Below are 13,508 nucleotides of genomic sequence, written 5' to 3'. Positions count from 1 at the left end.
CAACAATAAGCTTGATTATTCGGACTGCAATGCCATCCCGTACAGTAAACACTGAGCTGAAGGATTTTTCGACAGTGTTTCAGCTACTACGATCATTTACCTTCTCAAAATAATCAGTAAGTCTATGTTTTGTTTATGGTTCTGTGAAGGTTGTCACTAAAGTCAAGTACTGACTTAGTTCTTTGGTTGGGACAGTGGGATCAGCTGCAGCATCTACTTTGCATACTCTTCCCTAGATCAGAGAAGCTTCTCCATAGAACACCTGGTCTTTATGTTTTAGATTAATGTATTGGCATGTCTTGGTTATTGTTTCTCTCAGATTTATTGATTCTGTTTGCTTTATGCTTGTAATCAATTTTATTTTCAAGGGTAGGAGGTCATTTGTAAGCCTGGTGTGCAGTCTCTGAGATACATGAACTGTTTTTGCTCTTCCATTAGCCAAGGTGCAGGTTTTCCCTTCAGTTCTTTGGGGGAGCATATTTATTGTGTAATAGATTTAGTTTGGTACTAAATTCATGGAGTTGGTCTTTCACTTTCGAGAATGGCATGGAAGGCATCCACCAAATCATCTCTTGTATCTCCCTGCAAATGCAGGCACACTGATACACTTAAAGTCTCTGTATGTTGGCACAGTTTATTTGTTACCTATTTTAGAGAGTAAGTCATGAATATTATGTTGTAAGCTAGTATTACAGGTACTAATTTCTTTGCTTGTGGATTTAGTGGAAAATATATGCACGGGGGCCGGACTGTAGGCTGCTTTATGGATAGGTACAAAGTGGAATACTGTTACATTTGTGGAAGGAACCACACACTTGAATTTCACAGTGAAGGGGCAGAGTATTTATGTTATGGGTTCCTATCATTATTTGTATGCTCCTAAGTAGAAATGAATTTTGAAAGATCAGTTTTGAAACGGGCTATCCCACCTACTTTCATAGGTCTGTGGAGGATGCACACTAGGCAAATTTTCTTAAGGGATTTGATATTTATGAACATATATTTGATTTGTTTGTATTCATTAGTAATGTATGTGAGTAGCATGGTCCGCAGTAAGTTAAAGCGTTTGTAAGCAACTACCCTCCTGAGTCTATATTTACACAAACTGGGGAGCATGCTTGGCTTGAGCCAGGTGTCCACATTATTTACAAGAAAGACATGGATATTGCTATTCTGAAAAAATGTGTCAGAGTTCATTGGAATGAGTTGAACGTGATAGACAACTATGTTCTAAACTAACAATACAGACACACTGGTAGAACTAGTGGCTGCATGAGTAGACAAATTCATAGCTCCTAAAGCACAGGCTTTAGAGTTCATTTGCTCTACTTTTCTCCAGTCTTTATCCTGCCATCTCTTGTTCACTTGCTATGTAGCCCAAATTCAGAGATCTCGATTCACAATTTTTATCTTTCAGCAGTGAAATTTTTGCGTGTTATCAGGCTGGTCTTTGTGAGTTTCTTAATCATTATAACTGTTTCAGACCTTTTTGTATATGATACAAACTTCACGATTGTGGGTGTAGATTTCACAGATCACAATGTTCTACATCCTTCTCTATAACTTCTGATTACAGAATGGGTTGCATGTATATTTGTTCTCGTTTTAAGCATTTTCAGTTTAAAATGGTGATGTTACTAGTAAATATTTTAATTTTACCAGTGCACTTTTCAGTGCTGCACAACAATATGTCATCCACATTGTCTTCATCTAGTGAAATTACGAGTGATGTTCAGCACCATTTTACCAAAATGGAAGAAAAAGGAAAAGGCCACTACAGACAGCAAATAATTACCATTGATTCTGGCACATCATGAAACATGAAGAGACATCTAAACTTGAAGCACTCTACAGTACCTCTGGAATGATGTGGGTCAGGAAGCCATCAACCAATGCAGAAATTCAAGAAATTATTTCTCGTCAGCCATTCTCACTGACATCAGCTTCCACCTCTGGTAAAGGTATCCAACCAGAAAGGCAAGTGTGTCTCAGCTGTATCCAGCCCATCAGTGTCATCAGTTTCTGGACCAAGTCCTGATTTATTTCCGTTTGTGGTGGCCTCATCCTCAACTGCTTTTCATTTACAACAGCCAATAAGTAATTTTTTTTATTTTTTTTATTATTCTAAAGCCGATCATATTAAATAAAAGTATGTCATTACATGTACAGCTTTTAAACTTGATTTGCAGAGAAAATCATCCTTTCTCTACAGTTGAAGAGAGAGAATTTAGTACATATGCTTTGCCCAGATTATAATTAATCAAGACGAAAAATGTTGTCAAACTCCCTAATGCCCAGTTTGCATCATGAGTTACTTGATAAAATTAAAAATGATTTGAATGCTGAAAAGGCAGTCTTCGTTTTGTCTGATGCATGGATGAGTGTAAACAACATTAGTTTCGTCACCCACTGCACATTTCATAGATAAGAAGAATGAACTGAAGCCACACCTTTTCGAGTGCTCACAATTTGAAGGGAGACACACTGCAGAAAACATGTCAAACTGAGTAAAGTCTGTTATCCCAAATGAAATATCAGTTTAAAAATCACTTCCATAATAACAGATGATGTGTCACATATGAAATTAACTACTGTGCTTCTGAAACTTTGACATATCCCATGCTTTGCATATTGTTTAAACCTCACTGCGCAACACACAATTCAGAAGTTCATACAGAAAACTGTTAACGAGGCCAAATGAGTTGTTATCTTTTTTAAGGAGAAACCCTTTGCTTTAAGCAAAGTAGGGGAAAAAAGACCAACTGAAACTGAAACAAGATGTGCCATCCGCAGGGAACTTCACTTATGAAATGTTGCAAAGATTTACTTTAAATAAAGATGCCATAATTTGTTGCCTCACTATTTTGGCTGGAAAATCGATCACCATAAACTTATAAGGCACAGACTGGGAGATAATGCAACAGGCCTTGAGCATTTTGAGAGTTTTCAACGAGATAACCAAAGAAGTGTCCTCAGAGAAAACAGTCTCACTTTTAAAAATAAACATCTTGCCAAGATTAATGGAATGGCAACTAAAATCTTTTAAAGATAAAAATAAAGAATATCCTAGTTATTAATTGATAATTTGAGTTAAAGAGTTATCAGAGTGGTTTGGGGTTATCTCCATCAATGAACTGATTAGTCAGGCAATGTTACTGGATCCCCAATTCAAAGGCAAGGATTTTCAGAAGGCAAAACATTTAAGGACTGCTATGTGAAGGATATTGCAGAAATGGATGTGTTGGTTGTTCAACAACAAAAAACAGAGCTTATTTCTCAACCAGTTATAACTGTGACACATGAGACTTCTTCAGTCTGGGAGGAGTTCAAAGAAACTATTAGTCAGCTCCAAGCAAGTCACAACTTAGAAAGTGCAGCAATTGTCAAACTGGACAAATATTTATTAGAGGGATATTTGCCTAGAAACAGCAATCCCTTAAACTGGTGGGAAACGAGAAACTTGCTGTGGCCCGTACTGTATCAACTGGTTCTAAAAGTAACATGTGTCACAGCAACATGAGTGACCTGTGAATGAATATTTTCAAATGCAGGACAAATGTCCACTAAGAAGTGAAAGAAACTCACATCAACTAATATGGGTCAAATTTTATGTATAAATGACAATACTGATTAATTTTTCCTTGATGGGAGCATATATGGTAACACTGACAGTAAGTTTTGATGACTGCAGATACACTTCAGTTACAGTTGTTATAATTTTTGTATTTTTTCCCAATAAAAGAATAAAAATATAACAAGGATCAGTCTTGATTCTTAAAATTTTTCCACTTGATAAAAAATATTTAGGATTTTCTTGTAATATTTATAATTTTTACAGCATATGAAATTTAAAACTCTTGTATCTGAAAATTACTAGGGACACAACTCAAAATTATTACTGCTCTTTATATGTTCTTTCTAAGTAAGACCAAATCAGATAAAAATACAGTTTTTGTGACCTGAATTTAAAAGGCAATGTATTTTCGTTTTACTTATTTTTGTGAATGAATGGTGAGTGCTGAGTCATGAAAATGAGCTAGTTCATTTCAGTGAGTGAGAAATTCTGATCCAGTCACTGAAAAGAACAGCTTTGCCCATCTCTACCAGAGGTGCATTTTGAAAGCAGATGAGCTGCCAATCATTATTTCTGAATCATCCATCATCCACTCTTTAGAAAGATTTTGCATCAATTTAGGAGTGGACTGCCCATCTCTAGCTACCACCATTGTGAGTCTAGTGTCAGGAACATCTAGTTAATTGTGTAATAATAATTAATAAGTTGCCTGGCAATCAATGCCATCCTACTCTGTCTGTCAGTTAGGAAAGTATGAAGGAATTATCTTCAGCTATATCCAGTAACAAGCATGCACAGGCCCTCTTTCAGACCCTTCCTTGGCACATAGCTCACCCAAAGATATCGTTTGATCTGCTCTGTGGAGCTGAAGGTAACACAGACCTTAATGTCTATAGACAACTGTTTCTTTTAACTTGTGTTGAATATGCAGTTGTGTACACAAGTAACTATGAACTATTGTTTTTGTCAAATGTATGTAGCACATTGACTGCGGAGCCAACAGTAACTCATTGGAAACAAAGAGAATAAAAATTTTCTGACATGCTGTGACTCATTATACTGTCTTGATGCTGTTAGCCAGCATTACCCATGGAACACATTTTGTGAACTTGACCAGGCTATTGCTGTCATGATACTTCAGTGGTCACTGAAGCATGTAGGTATACCAGGAAACAGGCTTGCTGACTGACTTGCTGAAAAATCTGCTAAGAATGAATTACTAGACATTGGGATACCTGGTATTGACTTAAGATGAAACAAAATCATCTAATCCTGAAAACTTGGGGTAGGGATTGGTAAGCTTTTAGTTCCCCCCAGTAGATTGATAATGATCAAGGAAACCACTACCAAACATTGTGGAAAGTATCTTATCACTTTATGCAGACTGCAGATTACCTACCCTAAGCCTACTCGTAATTTTGTCTTATGGAAAGAGGAACAACTCAAGTTTGTGTGCCTCCCTTCTCACATTGGCCCATATATTGACAAAGTATGTTGTCCTGGCTGACCTGAGGAGAGACGGGTGCTAAGTACTTCTCTCCCTTCATACTGACATATGATGAAACAGGTGTTGGATGAGTCCTAAGATTTATGAGGCTGGATTCCACCACAAAACTAGTTGATACTCTCAGCTTTCTCACTGTTCAACATAAATGTGGAGGGAGGGACACTTGCCACAGTTAAGAACTCTGAAGGGCCTCCACCTATGCTGCTCCCCCATATTGATGTACTTGATAAATTCTTATAGCCTGTTAGGAATTCAGTTCTCTTACACCCAAACCTTCGGATGTCAGACACCCAGATCAGTACCAAACATTGTATGTCAATGGAGTATGAACTAAAACACTGATTTAGTTCATACTGTGTCTTGTCGTCCAGTATAACATGCGTAAATGATAATTAAAAGTATCACCAGAGCTATGGAGCCCAGGAAAAACATATCTGTGAGTGATTGTGTTGTTGAGCTTGTGTGGGAGAAGATACAGCATTCAGTCCCCACTGATGACAATTTTTCTTAACTGTTTACATGTGAAACTGGTATATGGGAGAACATTTTCCTGACATGTAAAATGTCTTTTTGGTGTTTGTAGTAATTTTCTTTTGGCAGTCTGCTTTCGCTTTGTTAATTGAACCTTATGTACTTATTATAGATCTTATTATTTTCTTTGAATCTTCAGTGTTACAACTCTCAAAATATTTGTCACTGCTCTCTGCCCTAAAGGAAAAAAAAAGTGCGTGGGTTAAATTTTCTAATCTGGTAGTAACTCTTCCTCTCTAGACATTATTATTATGCAATGCAAAAGACAATTTAACTCCAGAGAAGATGCTAAATCTAACAGCAGGACACAATAAAAATGTTGTTAGTACCAAATTTCTACTATTCTCAATGTTTCACGAATACTCTCAGTGTTCAGCCCTCTGTTTTAAGTCACATTTTCAGTGCATTTACTTTGATCTTTAATAAATCAATCTGAATATGCACTCTCAGCAATATCTCCATTAATGGCATTAACTACTCAAATGACTATTTTGTTCAGTGGTAATTATGGTAGAAATTTTTCACTTCAAATTGACTTTGTCATATACAGTCTACAATACCTGAATTTAAGATTTTACCCATCTACAGTTATTATTGTGCAGTGCCCAGTACTGTTTCACCTTCAGCTTAACCTTAACAATTCTTTCATAGTTATTAAATGTTACTTGAACACTGTGACTCTGTTACCAATATTGGCATACTTAGAGGATGACGGGGAAAAATCTAATAGTAAATAAAAGATTACAGCTTTGAGGAAAAGACTAGTTTGCTGAAACATGTGTTCTGATTCCTTTTAAATTTCTCTCAATTACACCATGAGCAAATAGCTTATTATATTACTGACAAAACTTAGAGGACTCTCCCCATGACTGTAGTGGATGTTGGGCAAATAGTCTTTGTGCAGTATGGTACTTTTTTTGTCCAAGCTGGGAATATTGGAAGTTTATAGAATCAGGTAAATTGGGTTAAATCCCTCTCAGAACATATGTACACATTTTATACATTTCCTCCTACAATTAGCGCCATGTGAAAATGAAGTTTTGGTGCACTGCTGATATAGATGCACCACTGCTGATCTGAAATAGAGCAACTTACACATCAGAGCATTGTTCTCACATACATACATTGTTTTAACAGCACTTAAAATCTTCTTCTGCCCAGTCCACTAAGTCACTAACCCTACGTCTCTGTCTCCACCAATGTGTCTGTTCTCTTTCTCTGGTGCAGATATGTCTCAACCTAAGTCTACCTTTGTTGCTTTTTCTCTCTTGGACATTTGTCTATGGCTTGAGTGAGAGCTGAGGTAAAGCCTTCCCATTAGCTATGAGACATCTCGTAGTCTCTTTGAATATTTTTAAATTAATGTACAATTTTTATATTCATAATGATTTTTCTTACATACAGATATTTATTGACAGTAATACACAATTTCAAATATTTTTCTTTCTGACATTTCTTTTGCTTTTTGAATTATTTTCAGAACTTACCTCAGCCTCTATACTTCTACTCTACCTCTCTTGCCTGTTCCACATTCATCCTGTACTCCATATGTAACTGGGTCAGGAAGAAACTGTAATATGTGGTTCTATGGGCAGTAGGTATGGAGCTACTGATGATAGTGTTGCCATGTACCTGTAAAACAACCGTGATCATACATGATCAGTAGCGAAGGCAGCAGCACCAGGAGCAAGCTCTATTACTCATTCAGATATTCACTTATGAAAATATTGTCATGTCTTGTTGTTTACACAAATTATTGATATGTTTGGTTTTTAAATGATACTGTTCGAAGCTGAAATCCTATAAAAATATATTTCTGTGATACACTGTTCCTTAGTAGAGTAATTTAATAATTATTAAATTTTTCAGCCAGCGTCTCATTTTGTCAGTTACAATAAAATGCCTACTTTTGTTTCCATTTCTTTTGCCGAATTCTTATCCAGTCTTATCCTCTATTTCCCTTTTGGTTTGGTCTTCCCTTATACTAGCCATGTTTGTGGATTATGCTCCTGATTCTTTTGTATCATGTCATTTCTGGAATAGTTGTTATAATCCTTATGTTTTACCTTTCAAATCAGTGTGTGTCCTTCATTATTATCGCTCATAGGCTTGGACATGTTTGTTTTCCAGCTTAGAATTTATTCTCTTTTTGTTTATTTTACCTTCTTGAGGAGACTGGTTTTATCTTTGGTTGTTATTGTTTATGCAAAACATTAATTTTTAGAATGATGACAGGCATATCTCTAAGAGCTTTCTCATCTGTCCTGGATATAAGATATGTATAAGGGCTACACAGCATGCATGAAGATCTTTTATTGCTCATTACATAGCATTCTTCATGCTTTTAATCTTCCTAAAGTCTAATGAATGCATCTTTTACAAAATACTCTCCATCTCATGCTGGGGGATCCAGACCATTGAGACCTGAATTACCCACAAATCCAATTGCTGAATGGCTCTCCATCTCAAGGAAATAAAATCTGTGCAAAAGAAAATCAGAGTCACTATGGCACTAGGAATTGTGACACTTGAGGTCATGGTTACCCATTGTCTACCATCCTGATACTGTTCAGCATGCTAGATTGGTTGCTCCATGGTGATCTGATTCTCCTGTGTGGCTATTGTCTGACCAAGAGCATGAACTAGACTTTATTCCCAGGTATCATTTGGGAAGGTATGCTTTTGTTTAGGAAACATCTCCAAGGGTTTGTCCAGCTATTAGAGGTGTGGTTGTGTTATATTCAAGTGAGTAACTCCCTTCAATGTAGCTGGTAAATGAAACATTGGTCCCATAATATCACAGATGGTTCCGTTAGCTAACAACTCACTGCATCTTAGCCCCATTTGTCTTGTTCCCATGAGCTTCCCCTGTTCATGATAATTCTCCAATACTATCATATCACTGTACACTGTGTGTACCCGATGTAGACCACACACTGTAAGTATGGCCTCTGTTCCATCACCTCCTTTTGGCATGGCTGACCCTCTGCCTTGCCCCTGAACAATTGCATGGCACAGTCTGGTTCTTTCAAGTAGGACATATGGTGATCACCCTGCTTTGACAGTCCTGTAATTGTTCTTCTGTCATTACTGTGTGCTGATCTCTGTCTTCTCCTTATTACTAATGTACTACTGTCTTTTATATACACAAGCTGTGTCACCATTTCTAACCTTACTGGATATGTGTGTACCATGTAATACCTACACAATACATGTTTGCTTGTCATTGGTACTTTCACTGACATGTATAACCATTCTCACTTCCACAGTTGCTTCGTGATAGCAGAAAGGCAGATTTTGACTGTTAGGCTCCGCTATTAACTATACTTCCTGTAATAGCTTTTTCCACACCTTTCACAGTTTGCTCAGGAGACAACAGGACAGGACTCAATTGCCCATTTAGGGATCAATGAATGACTTCCTGCAAGCACATTAAATCTACTCCTGCATTCAAGACACTATCACTTTGTGGTTGCAAAAGTCTTATTAGCATTATTCTCACATCCAACACTTTCATTTGTGCTTGAACTGTCTCTAAACCCCGCTTTAGAATGCTAGCTGGTGCTCTGACATAATTTATTACTTCCCCAGTTAGCTGTCAAGGCATGCATGTGTTGTTCAGCACACCACTCTCCAAACTTACAATCTGTGGGGAATGCAACTGTACAAGTGCTCTGTTACCTTTATTCAACACTCTCATTGCATCTGATGTCCTGTTTAACTTGTTTTTCGTTTCACATACATTAAATGTCAAACTCAATGCCCAGCTGTTACTAGACAATAAGATATCCTAGTGCCTGGAAACAAAATTCCTCTTCCATGCAATGTTTTTTTACCACTCCTATTCCACCCCAAGTGGAAAGGCCACCAAGACTAGCATCCTTCCTTCCTAACCCACACCAAACAGTAACCTAAGGGTAGGTACCATCATCATTCCCGATGCCCAGATACCTGCTGTGTCTTGCAGTCAGAATCTCTCACACAATAACTACAAATACTTGTAATACTACTCAACACTAATATCCCGTGAAACACAATAAAACATAACACAACACATTGACTACCCTCTTGCCCTTACTGAATATTGTGTACAAGGCATGCAGTCCTCGTCCTACTATTGCAAACTCTTCTGCTCCTTCTTCTTTACTTTTGTATTTGGTTCTACCAACACTCCTCATGGGATCAATTCTGGTGCACTCATGGAGGGTTTTAAATATCCAACATGTAAGATCATTGACCTTTTTGGTAATTTTTTCCTCACATTTGCAGGTGACATGTTTTCTTTCACCTAGTATGGGCCCAGGTATCATGTCACAAACTTCTTTACTTTTGTATTTGGTTCTACCAACACTCCTCATGGGATCAATTCTGGTGCACTCATGGAGGGTTTTAAATATCCAACATGTAGGATCATTGACCTTTTTGGTAATTTTTTCCTCACATTTGCAGGTGACATGTTTTCTTTCACCTAGTATGGGCCCAGGTATCACGTCACAAACTTCTTTGTCTTTTCTTTAGGAATGCATGGACTCAACAACATCACCCATTGACTCATCTCATACTGAAATAAGGTTCCCATATGCTTCAATGCCTTCTCTTGCCTCACCAACACCTTGGTGTTACTTTTTGGACATTTTTCCGAACTTCCCTTACAGTTCTTGTGAATCCTCAGACTGACTCTCCGTTCCTGGACCCTTTCTGCTTAATCATTCTGAATGATCATGGTATCTTTTTACTATACACCACCTCAGTTGGTGACAAAACCATCCTGGCATACACTTCCAAATTATATGCAGTCGCTACAAAAGATAAATACTTACCCAGTAACTATGGAGGAAGTTGACATATTAACTGAGCATCCTCCTGTTCATCTGATGAACTCACTCCATCCTTCCATTTGACTGAGAATGAATTTGACTTAATTTCTTCACTCTCAATAGCCAACAAAGCTCCTTCATCAGGTTTGACATAAAGTTTGTCCTCTGAGCCCTTTGGCACCATAAACTTCAACACTTATCTATTCACCACCACTTGCATGGCCTGTCTTCTGGCATCTCATCCAACTGATGGCACCCACTCCTCAAATACACAATTGAGAAATACTGGCTCTGCCAAAGATTATCAATTGTTTTAATGATGATTCGACTAGACATTCAAATGTCAATAGCTGCAGCAAAATGGATACTTCCTTGAACTGTCTATAGATTTTTTGGGTATGATTACAATTCCTGTCGCCCATAGGCTAGCACTTTCTTTTGTTCTCCTGCCAGCTAGCTGGCCCCTTCACTCATTGTAGGAATCCTGTGTTGCATCATGGGCACTGCAGGTGATGACCCCGGTGGAAAATCTAATCCTGAACCTCCAACAGTTCTGCCATGTGCACTCTCTGTTCCTCTGATGTACTCAATATTCTCATGCCCTGAAGTGTTAGTGATGTCCTGTGCATGTTCATAGCATACACTTTCTATGCAGCAATTGTCCTCTTCTGTAATCCCTAACAACATAACATCCTTGGGGTCAAAATTGCTTGCATTGATGGGTGTTACTTTGCCTCCGTCCTTTATCTGTAAGCCTACAAAACTTTGTCTCACTAAACAGCACACGGCATATAATAAACCACTGCCCTTCAGCAGTTTCACAACACACAACATTCTAACAGCTAAGTCAGCCTCCACACTCACTCCCAGTGGCTTCTTGGTGCCACTAAACACACAGTCATGTGAACTAAGCCTTAACTCTACCCACTGTGGTGCATTACGCCTCTGTCTTCATATTTCCTGCACTTGTTTTTACTGGGAATGCCTATTGTCGGTTCTGGGGTTCCCATTTGAGTTTAACAGGTGCGTATTACCAACATGACCTCTGCTATTGTTATTCCTGTAATATTGCTGATGGTTCATACCACTCCTATTCCTTCATAGCTGGCAGCACTGCCTTTGCACATGCCTCATACACTAACAATTAAAACATTTTACATTAGTCATAAACACACCTCATCCATCTCTCACCCCTCTTGCACTATCACTTTCTTCAAATTCCAATGCCAGTGTTACCACTGCATGGCAATCCTTAGGTGTATGAGTGCACAACCTCTGGGGCCAAACTCCTAAGGAATGCATCAGACACACTTTAATTGTCTTCCTGTAACTACACCTTGTTTGCCTCATCTCTCTGCATTAATTTGTATGTACGTGCATTAACTTTCTTAATTCTTTCTGAAAAATCTTCCATGGCTTTATTGGACCTGTCAGTAATAATACTTAGCTGCTCATGAAAAAAAAAAACACATTGTATTCTGCTTCTTGTACTTTTGCAATAATGCTTGCCTTAACTGCTTAAAAGATTCTGCCTTGTTTAGTACTTCTGTCTATCATACAAAGGACTTCACTTATCTTGAAATCTGCTGTCTCATACTTGCGACAACTACTTGTCTGACCACCCCCTATCTCAGCAGATGACAAGAGATCCCCCAAAACAGTAACGCAGTCTCAGGTGCCATAAAACAATAGGGAGTAACAAAATTCATCAGCTGAATCTGATCCTAGACTTTGTGATCTCAATGACCCCAACTTCTCATTCCTTTCCATTAGCTCATTATTTTCAAACCTATCTTCTGCTCTTAATCACATTACTTCATTAACTAACAATTTCACAGTTTCCAGACTGGTGACATCTTGTGCCCTTGATTCCACCATCGCACTAACTTTACTAATAGTTTATAAGCCTGATAAAAACAACAAAAGAACAATCTTTAATCAACAGCACTGCAATATTTATATCATATATCTAGAGTTGCACACTACCAGAATGACAGATCAGTAGTTTTGGTACACTATATAAATGCTGTAGTAAATGATAGGATTGCCAGTAGTACTGGTAGAACTGGTAGGGAAAGGAACATAAATGAATGTGTAAGAGAGATAAAAATGAGAACTGATTACTTATATTTTTATTTTTGTTTGTTTGTTTTTTTTGTACATAATTAGAAGCACACATCATTCATTGTCAGTCCAGTGTACATTTTATATCCTTGCAGAATAGTAACTGAAATTCAAAGTAACAAAAGTTGGTTGATCACATAACTTTTGCACTGGTATGTAATCAAAGCAATAGCTTTTGATGCAAATACAGTTTAAATGCACAAAATATATAATTATTGTTGTTATTTTGTACTCAATAAAACATTCTTAGCCCTGCGGAGTGGCCGCATGGTTAGAGGCACCACGTCACTGACTGCGCAGCCCCTCCCATCGGAGGTTTGAGTCCTCCCTTGGGCATGGGTGTGTGTGTTGTTCTTAGCATAAGTTAGTTTAAGTACTGTGTAAGTCTAGGGATTGATGACATCATCAGTTTAGTCTCTTAGAAATTCACACATGTTTGACATTCTTCATCATGATCAAAGGCAAGAGTTTCCTATTATTATTGGCAAATGTGAAAGTTCTTTGTGGATAACAGAAACATGTTTCATACACTGAAGAGGCAAAGAAACTGGTACACCTGCCTAATATCACGTAAGGCCCCTGCGAGCACACAGAAGTGCTGCAACATGATGTGGTATGGACTTGACTAATGTCTGATGTAGTGCTGGAGGGAACTGACACCATGAATCTTGCAGGGCAGTTTATAAATCTGTAAGAGTACGAGGGGGTGGAGATCTCCTCTGAACAGTACATTGCAAGGCATCCCAGATATGCCCAATATTGTTTATATCTTGGAAGATTGGTGGCCAGTGGAAGTGTTGAAACTCGGAAGTGTGTTCCTGAAGCCACTCTGTAGCAATTATGGATATGTGGGGTGTCGCATTGTCCTGTTGGAATTGCCAAAGCCCATCGGAATGCACAATGGATATGAATGGATGCTTACTTATATGTCACCTGTCAGAGTCATATCTAGACA

The 13,508-nt window shown here is 38.0% G+C and overlaps 1 long non-coding RNA gene across 2 annotated transcripts in view; it reads left to right on the top strand.

Moving 5' to 3' along the window:
• Positions 1 to 7,443, top strand: part of LOC124556665 — a 28,048-nt gene extending 20,605 nt beyond the window's left edge. Inside the window, exon 4 of one of the 2 annotated variants that reach the window (XR_006968652.1) lies at positions 7,093 to 7,443. This is a non-coding gene — a long non-coding RNA (uncharacterized LOC124556665). Of the gene's footprint in view, positions 1 to 1,714; positions 1,853 to 7,092 lie in introns of those variants that run through there. The other variant, XR_006968651.1, reaches the window with a different exon arrangement.
• The last annotated feature ends 6,065 nt before the right edge of the window (positions 7,444 to 13,508 follow it).

Source organism: Schistocerca americana, chromosome X, assembly GCF_021461395.2.
Source record: "Schistocerca americana isolate TAMUIC-IGC-003095 chromosome X, iqSchAmer2.1, whole genome shotgun sequence".
Classification (NCBI taxonomy): domain Eukaryota; kingdom Metazoa; phylum Arthropoda; class Insecta; order Orthoptera; family Acrididae; genus Schistocerca; species Schistocerca americana.
This window is presented reverse-complemented; position numbering and strand designations above follow the sequence as displayed.